Consider the following 10,889-nt stretch of genomic DNA (forward strand, 5'->3'; position numbering starts at 1 on the left):
CTATAGTTTTAATATTTCATCTCATGAAACATATAAACCATAGTTCTTTTTCTATTCCATAGTACTTAATGTAAATCTCATTTACATCAATCCTCTACTAGATGTATCTCATAAATCATACCGATTATATCATATATAATCAAAATACCTCTTGTCAATTTGAACATTTTAAATCAACACCAAGAACTGATCCTCAACTGCATCCATTGAGCTACCAAGGAAACCTCATGGACCCGTAGCTCGAAGCTCCTACGGTATGTAAATAACTGATTGAACTCTTTAGACACGGGATCCACCATCCATTAACTACCAGACACTCCACTAAAGATCGACAACTGAACTTTCCTTACCATATATATATATATATTATGTGTCCAACTTAACCAATCAACAGTGCGACAACCCTTCACAGATTGCTTGTAAGTACAGCTGGGCCAATAAACGTTATGCCCCTGTAGTTACACATGTCTCCTTAAGTACCACTGATCCCTCTAATGTACATATGTCATAGTCCTACTATGACTGAGTCTTCTCTTCCAAAGAGAAGCTGTGACCACTATGTTCAAGCCTCAGAATCAGCCTTTAAGGGAACAATCTCTCTACTTATCCCTGCTTTAGGAAAGGAGTGAATTCCATCTTGTGGATTGAGTTCTCAGCTCCCAGATCAGATAAGTCCCCAAAAAGGTAGGCATGTTGAGTTGGCAATATGGCCACTCTCACCCATACTAATCAAAGGACCGCCCTCAAAGGCAGAAGTTCCAAAAACATTCAGGATTGAGATGGTGTCACCTATGGTCGTTTAGGTGAGATGTAAGTCTTTAGTATCAACGACGTTATATACAGAGTCTAGTCATCTCATGGTCTAGGTCTTATACAAACTCTTTGTATAGGACACCCCCGCTCGCACGTCTCCACATGAATGGTTAGGATCTACCATCTGTAATAGTTTATAATACTTACAAATCTCTACAAAGCGGGTCGTATCCGTTGTGTTACCAAGATCAGGTATCCTACCTTAATCCTTATACTACAGACCTAATTAGGTTATCACTTAAGGCATGATCCACTTGTGTATCACTATCACATATATATGCTTAAGTTCACATAAGATAACCAAGGAGTTTTGTTTATTGGATATGAGTAAATGCCAGAATTAAATAACACTTATTTTATTCATTGAAAAATGTGTATCTTTACAAAATAACGAGACTCCGGGAGAATTAGGACACCAATTCTAACAATCTCCCACTTGTCCTAATGACTCAGGAGACTAATGTACAATACAATATAAAAATGTGCAATATACAATCAACTAGGGCATACCCCAGTATCATCTCCTACTTGTCTTAGACAAGATGTCGCATGTCCTGCAGACCCGACTCTCCAGGTGACCCTCGAACACTTTAGTTGTGAGGGCTTTTGTAAAGGGATCAACAATGTTGTGCTCCGATGCGATCTTCGTGACTATCACATCACCGCGATACACAATCTCCCTGATCAGGTGATATTTTTGTTCTATGTGCTTACCCCGATGATGACTCCGAGGCTCCTTCGAACTTGCCACAGCCCTACTGTTATCACAATAAAGAGTGATAGGTAAATCCATATTTGGAATAACTTCCAAATCTGAAAGGAACTTCCTCAGCCAAATAACCTATTTATCTGCTTCATAAGCCGCTACGTATTTGACTTCCATAGTGGAGTCCGTGATACATCCTTGCTTGATGTTTCGCCAAACTACAACCCCTCCATTCAGAGTAAACACTGACCCCTATGTCGATTTGCGAGAATTTCTATCGGTCTGAAAGTCAGAGTTCATGTATCCTGTAAGGATCAGATCCTTATCTCCATACACAAGCATGTAGTCCCTCATTCTCCGAAGATACTTGAGGATCGTCTTGACCGCCATCCAGTGATCAAATCCTGGATTGGACTAATACCGACTGAAAATCTCTACTGCATAGCAAATGTCGGGTCTAGTATACAACATTGCAGACATCAAGCTTCTTACAGCAGAAACATAGGGAATCTGTCTCATTTCCTCAACTTCTTGAGGTGTCTTAGGACATTGATCCTTAGACATAATGATTTCATGTCTGAAGGGTAACAAACCCCTCTTGGAATCCTGCATCCTGTACCTGATCAATATTTGATCAATGTACGATGTCTGGGATAGAGCTAACCGTTTGTTCTTGCAATACCGAATGATCTGGATCCCGAGAACATATTGTGCCTTACCTAAATCTTTCATTTGGAACTGGGCAGCTAGCCACTCTCTAATATCAGGCAGATACCCTACACCATTCTCAATGAGTAGGATATCATCTACATACAGTACTAGGAAAGCTATTGAGCTGTTGATGATCTTCTTATAAAACAAGGCTCATCAACATTCTGATCAAAGCCAAATGACTTGACAGCAGTGTCAAATCTGATTTTCCAAGATCTAGCTGCTTATTTCAGCCCATAAATGGACCTTTTAGGCTTGCAAACCCTTTGCTCTTTATCTAGAACGATGAATCCCATTGGTTGAGTCATATAGATGGTCTCCTCAAGATCACCATTAAGAAAGGCAGTCTTGACGTTCATTTGCCATATTTCATAATCATAAAACGTGGTAATGGACAGGAGAATCTACTCCCTCAACCTGGTTATAACCCTTTGCCACGAGTCTAGCCTGAAAGGTTTGCACCTTTCCATCTACACCTCTCTTTCACTTAAAGATCCACTTACACCCAATAGATCTTATCCCATTAGGTGGATCAACAAGTCCCAGATGTTATTGAAGTACATAGACTCCATTTTCTGGTTCATGACCTTAACCCATTCATCTTTGTCAACATCCTTCATTGCTTTCTTAAAAGACAACGATTCCTTGACCCCATCATTCGTAATGACATTTTGGGCTTCAGTTAAACCCATGTATCGATCCGGTGGGTTCATAACCCTCCTACTACATCGAGGCAGTCTCAACTCTTGAGCTGGTTGACTAGATGTTCCGACCTTAACAACTCTTGTTGATCTGTCGGCCTGTTCAACAACTCTTGTCGAACCCTTAGCAGTCTCAGTCTCACTAGAGATCTCACGTAAAACGAGCTTACTTCGTGGCTTATGATCTCTCATGTGATTTTCTTCCAAGAAGATAGCATTTGTGGAAATAAACACTTTGTTCTCACTCGGATCATAGAAGTATCCTCCTCTCGTTTCCTTGGGGTAGCCTACAAAGAGGAAAATCTTCAAATGCAGTTCCAACTTCTTTGGGTTAGTCGCTAGCATATGTGCCGGACAACCCCAAATCCTGAAGTGGCGTAAACTACCTTTACAACCTCTCCATAACTCAAAAAGGTGTTTCAGAAACACTTTTCAAAGGAATGTTGTTTAGGATATAACATGCAGTCTGTACTGTATAATCCCAAAACGAGTCTGAAAAATTAGCATAACTCATCATAGACCGAACCATGTCCAACAAGGTTCTGTTTCTTCTTTCTGATACACCATTCTGCTGATGTGTACCAAGGGCCGAGAGTTGGGACACAATCCCATGTTCTATCATATATTTATGGAATTAGAGGTCTATAATTCATACAGAAATTACAACATGAAAAACTCAAATGAACAAAGAGAGAAACTCTACGAACATTTGAAGATGCGTCTCCACGCTCTGTTGCACACGACCACTCGAACAACAACAACCTCAAACGCTCGATCTACACGACCGCAACACAACATGAACTCTTCGCACTCGTCCTCAATGATCGCCTAAGTAGCGAACTCCTCAGCAACAGCACGAACGGCCTCTAGAAAACCTCGATGGTGTTGAGTTGAGTCTGACACTACCAACAAGACTACCTTGGTATTCTCGGTGTGAGAATCCAGAGGGTGGACTCTGTTCGGACTTGGTATAAGGCAGACGAAGGAGGAAACATCGATCGCGTACACGATTGAGCAAGTGGGAGATGGAGGAAACCTATCGTATAGGTCGATGCCCAATCATTTAGATAAAGCTAAGCGACCGTCTAGCAAAAGCTATACGATCGTTTAGCTAAAGCTATGCGATTGTTTAGCTCATCGCTTAGCTCGGTCTGTCACCTACAAACTCTACACGATTATTTACTCAGGGCAAGCAATCGTCTAGCAAAACTATGCGATCGTTTAGTAAATACTACACGATCGTTTAGCTCGCCCAACCATCGTTTAGTAAGTCTATGAGATCCCTTTTTTTTTCGCCGAGATAAATCTCAAAAACTTTTATCAACCTTTTGTAAAACTTCTTTTCAAAATAGGAAAACCACTTTCCTTTTAAACTCACGGTTACCATGATTTTAATAACCACCCACTCATTTGGTTATTAAAGAAAAAGAATTAATTATCTAATAATTAATATTATTATAAATATAAATGATAACCAACTTATCATACTATATTTATNCTATAGTTTTAATATTTCATCTCATGAAACATATAAACCATAGTTCTTTTTCTATTCCATAGTACTTAATGTAAATCTCATTTACATCAATCCTCCACTAGACGTATCTCATAAATCATACCGATTATATCATATATAATCAAAATACCTCTTGTCAATTTAAACATTTTAAATCAACACCAAGAACTGATCCTCAACTGAATCCATTGAGGTACCAAGAGGACCTCATGGACTCATAGCTCGAAGCTCCAACGGTACGTGAGGGATCCACCATCTGAAAACAATTTTCGAAAATAGAATTCAGGCTGCCAACCAAATACATATTTGCTGAAGTTAGTTAATTTGAAAACATAAAATAGAATCTTGGTTACCTACCAAATAGGCTCTTAACTATTTAATAATACTTTTTCATATCAATTACTTAAGTTTATTATTAGAAAAAAAAAATAAAACAAAGTAGAAACAGATTCAAGCTTATTGATATGAAATATTATTATTATTTAATAAAAATACTTTGATTCACCATAGTTTATACCCATCTTATTTACCACACACCCAAATATTACTCTTATTTAATTGAAACAATAGTACGTACTTCTTTTATTCGCTATTTGAAACATCATCAATTACAAGTTATTTTAGTTCACAAGGCTCTCATCATTTTTTATTACGTCTTTTAGGGGTATTTGGAGGCCCAACATGAGATGGTATATCCCTATATCCTATATTATCTCAGTGTTTGGAGTCTCATTATCCTATCTCACCGATTTTAATTGTTTGTGGGCCTATTTTCGAAACGTGTTTTGTATAATTTTCTTTCCGTTTATCGTATATTATCTCTGTGCTTGAACATACTTGATCGTACTCAATCAGAACTCCCCATACATCAGAACTCTCCAGACATCAGAACTCTCCACATTCTATATCATCTCAGTGCCCCAATAGTCAGAACTCCATAAACGACGTGAAAGGGGAGGAGACGGCCTACTCTGCTTATTCTTCGTAGAGGACTTTTTTTTTTTATTTATTTTTAATTTTAAACTTAGAAGGTAGAATTTAAAGAGTATGAATATATTATTATAAAGATTATGATAATAGATGCTCATTATATGTTATACTTAGTGTCCATTGATCATGTGTCATACCCTCATTTCATAAGGTATTGTCCATGTATCTTAACATTATACATTATTAGTGTCCATTATTAGTATCCATGAAATCCGCCCCTATTTGCCAAATTGCCTATAAATAGTGACATCTGGTGGGTTTTGGAATACACATTAACCAAAATCCATGAAAATTGGAGAAAATGGAAACTTTAGAGAAAAATTTTATTTCATATTTTGTTATTTTATTTATATATTATGTTTAATTTGTTTTAATATTTATTTATTTTATTATTATATGATATTATTTTATATTCATTTTAATATTATATTTTATTGGTATCTGTGTTCCCGTTGTATTCCTCAAGTTCATAACACGTTATCAGCACGAGCTCCTTCGTTATAATTAATAAATTAAATGTTATTGTACATATTTGATATATATTAAATTTTAATGTAAATATAATATTTTGTAATAGTGTTACCATGAAAATATTATAAAATTGGAATTTGTGGCATTTAATATCAATGATAATAATTATTTATAATTAGTGCTTGATGCCAAAATATATCTGGACGCCATAAAAATGTGATCATCTGAAAACAACTTTTCTTCCTAAAGCTCGTCATAAATGGATGCACTTGAGGCTCCAAAATTTTAAATCAATATGTTAGAGAAGACATTTTTCTATATTTCGGATATGCTTATGCATTAGCAATGTTGAGAGAAAGGGAGAGAAAAGTTTTAAACAATATTTTAAACTAATTTCATGTCTTCTTGTGGCCGAACAAGATAACGAATTATTGATAAAAAATCATGAATCTTGATCAACTGGAACAACACCATTCCCTGAAGTGAATGTTACAAATATTAATAATCATGGTCGAGGTCGAGGTCATGATCGTGGCAAATGAACAGATAATTATTATTTTCCAACTCATGGTTCATAAGTTTCCCTTTGAAATCATTCATGCATTTAAAATGTTTGAAAACATAAGAGCTTCTAGCTCAACTAAGAAATATTTGTACATAAACATACTTTAAAGATTTGAAGCACAAGGCTCGTGAAAGACTAACTCATTGATTAGTATGCTTTGAGAACATCAACTCATATAACTTCAAACCTTGGGTTAACATGATGTTTGATACTAGGTCATGTGTTTAGGTAAAACATCATCTAGCTTTATTAAGAAGTTCATGCTTTAACAACCTCTAAAACTTTGATGCCGTAAATAGAATATGAGTGTGATACCTAGTCTCCATAAAACCCTTATGTGTTTAACTCTAGTCTTTAGGAAAACTTAAACATGTTGAAAGGCATAAGCATTCCCTGCATTAGCATTTCTTAAATGACTTTACTGTTTATATGCTTCTAATGGAACGTTTTAATGAGATTTATGAGTTAGGTGAAAAGTTTTATAATGATGGTGTTATTGAGGAAATCTGATACTGAAGGACTAGGAGAATGTATCTAGGTCCCTTGATACCTAAGGTACGATGGTATCCAGGATATATGAGTAGTCACGCATACGTAGGTATTATCAATGTTTGTTATTATTATTCCTATATATATATTTATTGATTTATTAGTATATATTATTATAATATTTTGAGGGATTTCCGGAAGTATGACCCTTGCCCCTTTGATGGATTGTTGGGGACCCACCAAGGCAGAAATGTGGTTGTCATCTATCAAGACAATATTCCGTTTTTATGAGGTGCCCGGAAGAGCACAAACTACAATGCGTAGTCTTCATACTATCTGGTAACGCGAAAATCTGGTGGCGTTTGGTAGGGGTGTACATAGTCCGGATTAGAAGATTTTTGTGGACCAACCCAAAAATTCGGGTTGGCTAATAATGAACCCTATGAGTTCTTTTTTGGAGGGTCAACCCAACCCAACCCAACCCAAAATTTTCGGGTTGGGTCACTGGTTTTGTGTGTGTGTGTGTGTGTTTTTTTTTAAAAATTTTTTTAAATTTGACTGTTTTTTCCGTTACTTCCTTAATCGTTCTCTTCTCATTCTCTCTTTGATTTTTGTGGATCAATAAACCTTCATATTTAAAAAATGGAACTAATTCTAAATATATTATATCAAATCAATTAATAAAAATTTAATAATAAAAACATGTAATCTTTGTGAAATTTTAGATTGACATTAAAATACAACCACCCATAAATTCATTGATTCAATATAAACTTCAAGAAACTTCCTCAAATAATTCAATTCAAATGTTCAAGTTCATAATCTCCTCAAAGACACAAAGTTCAATAATAATAATTCCAAGTTCAATAAAAAGTCCAAGTTTAATAATAACTATTGGTTTGTTACATAAAATTCCAAATCATTCAAAAGCACCATGAGCATGAAGAATGACTTTTCCATTGAGTTTTCTTCTTCATCTTTGATTCTTTGGTCTCTTCACTTCTCAATTCCTAAAAAATTACAAATACATTAAACCAAGAGGACCAAGAGGATCATTTAATAAGTAATAATAATAATTTGATTCTTATGGTAATAAAACTTACCACTAAAATCATCATTATGCTCCAAATTCAATTCCTTATTTCAAAACACCAGAGGAGATGGACTCTCTTTAATTATGAGCATTAAACAGTTAGAGATACTTAAATAAAAAATTCATTTAATTACCTGATTCAATATTTTCCCAAGTCTCTAACTCTTCAAGTGTGGATGGAGATCTAGTAACCTGAGCCGCCACGAATCTAATTTTGTGTACATATCAAGACCTCCACTGTTTTTGGAGTCAAAGAACTTCGAAAGAGAATCAAGAATCCTCCCTCCTATACTAAACACAGATTCAAGAGTGACTGTAGATATCGGAACTGCAAACATCTCGAACAATTTTTTGATAAAATGGGATATTTGTAGCTATTCATCTTCCACCAATACAATATCTCAAAATCATCTTTATCTTCTATAACCTTGTCAGACAAATAAGAAGAGAACAAATTATTCTCCACTTCCAAAGAACTTTTTCTTCTCTCAACCTCTTAAAAGTTATCCACAGATCATCTATATCTTCTACACCCCAATCATTTTCATTTATATTGACAGTTTTTTATTATTGAGAATCATTTATTGAGTTACGCTACCTCGAAGTGAAGTGTTATGTGATTTGTGTAAAAGTCATATAGACGATACAAATATAATTTCACACTCTCAACCATATCCTTAACCACATCACTGTCATAAACATTGGAAAAGACAATAATTCAAATACTTTAACATTATACGGAGATCAATGAGACCATAGCTAGAAAATCAAATTTATTCATTTTTTCAAGCGAACCCCAATACTTATCAAACTTGGTCTTATATTATAGCCATCATACTTAGAACAGAGTTGATATTGTTGCTCCATTTGTTATAAAGCAAATTGAATTTTATTAATTCCTTATAAAACCAACATAGAAGTCACATATGAAGATCCACTTATCTGTTGTGGTGGTATCATAAAACCTCTTTAAAAATAAAACACACTACAGATCAACCAATCAGATGTACTTGGGGCTCCAATCTTTTCTATATTAAAATCTAAATTTTTAGTAATTATGATAGTTAAACTCGAAGTTAGTGTATCTTGGTGTCTCCCAATCTTTATTTCCACGATCACATCTTCCTTGAAGTAATCAACAAAATCTGTAGTCTTCTCTCCTCTCTAAAGTTCAAAAGCTTTCTCAAATTTAATTGCATGTTCAAGCATTTAATAAGTAGAAACCACCTAGTCCACATCTAAACAAATAAGAGCCTACACTGAATTTTTTCTGTCACGCAAGCTTTAAACTTTCCATTCTCCTAGGTGATGATCGACAATCTCATAGCATTACGAACACTAGCAATAGAATCATGCATATCTTTCAGTCCATCATTCACAATAAGATTAATAATGTGGGCACAACACCTCATGTGTAATAGTTCTCCATCTAAAACAACCGATTTCCAACTTTTAAGTCTTTTCTTAACATAAGAGATAGCCATATCATTAGAACTTGCATTATCAACGGTAATGGATTTTTTTTTTCAATCCCCCATTCCAACAAACAACTCTCAATCATCTTCCCAATAGTCCCCCTTATGATTACAACTTGACAAAAGCTCAAAATCTTCTTATGCAAAACCCATTCAGAATCAATAAATTGTGAGTGATGACCATGTAGTTCACATTTTGTAGCGAAGTCCATGTGTCGGTAGTAAGACAAACTCTTTGAGAGCTTTTAATTAGAAATGATTTCAACTTTTTTTTTCTCCTCAAGATAAAGTTGATATACATCTCTAGCGATTGTGACCTTGATGGAACATCAAACTTAGGACACGAAACACTACAAAAGTGTCTAAAACCCTCTGTCTCAACAAATTTGAACAATAACTCTATCATAATTATCATCTTAGCGCATGCTAGTCTACACGCTTGTGCTAAACAATGTCGTCACAAAGTTACAAGCATCGACTCATTTTCCATCATTTGAAGGTACGAGAGTTAGAGTGGTTTTTCCTTTTCTTTTTCTTTTATATGAGTACTTTTTATACATGATTTCTTAAGTTGCTTCCTAAGTACTAGTTCACAAGTATTACTATCACATGCGTAATCTTTACCACAATAGTTACACTTGCACCTAGCTCCTATCATGAACACTTGCTTCCATTTTTGTGAAATGATCCCACACAGATGAGGTTGGTTTATTAGGTCTCTTTCGATTGGATTTGGGAGGTAAATGTGGTATATTTTTAGGATTTTGGCTAACATTAGGAGGGGGAGGAGGAGGAGGAGGAGGCATTTCACTACTTGACTTGCATATTTAGATTTTACCACAAACCAATAAACATAAAATCCTTGGTTATCTGTATGTGACTCAAGCATGTATGTGGTGACATACAAGTGGATCATGTCTTGAGCGATAACCAAAAATGTGGTCATGTTAGTATTAGTGGAGATAATTAGGAAGTGAATAAACTACTTATCCTGGTAACGCTACGAATGCGGCCCGCTTTGTGGAATGGTCACAAGTGTTGTGACTTGTCACAGATGATATAATCCTAATCATTCGTGTAGGGGAACGTCCTATACAAAGAGTTTGTATAAGACCTGACCACGAAGTGTTAACGTCTCGTTATATAACACCGTTTATAACTGAGACTTTACTTCATTAGGATAGCCATAGGTAATATGACCTCAATCCTGAGTGAGTCGGGAACTCTTGCCATTGAGGGCGGTCCTTTGATTTGCATGGGTGCGAGTGGCCAAAACGTTGACTCGAACCTACCATTTTGGAGATTCGTCTAATTTGGGAGCTGGGAATTCAGCTACACAAGATGGAATTCACTTCTTCC

Source organism: Benincasa hispida, chromosome 7 (assembly GCF_009727055.1).
Source record: "Benincasa hispida cultivar B227 chromosome 7, ASM972705v1, whole genome shotgun sequence".
Lineage (NCBI taxonomy): Eukaryota > Viridiplantae > Streptophyta > Magnoliopsida > Cucurbitales > Cucurbitaceae > Benincasa > Benincasa hispida.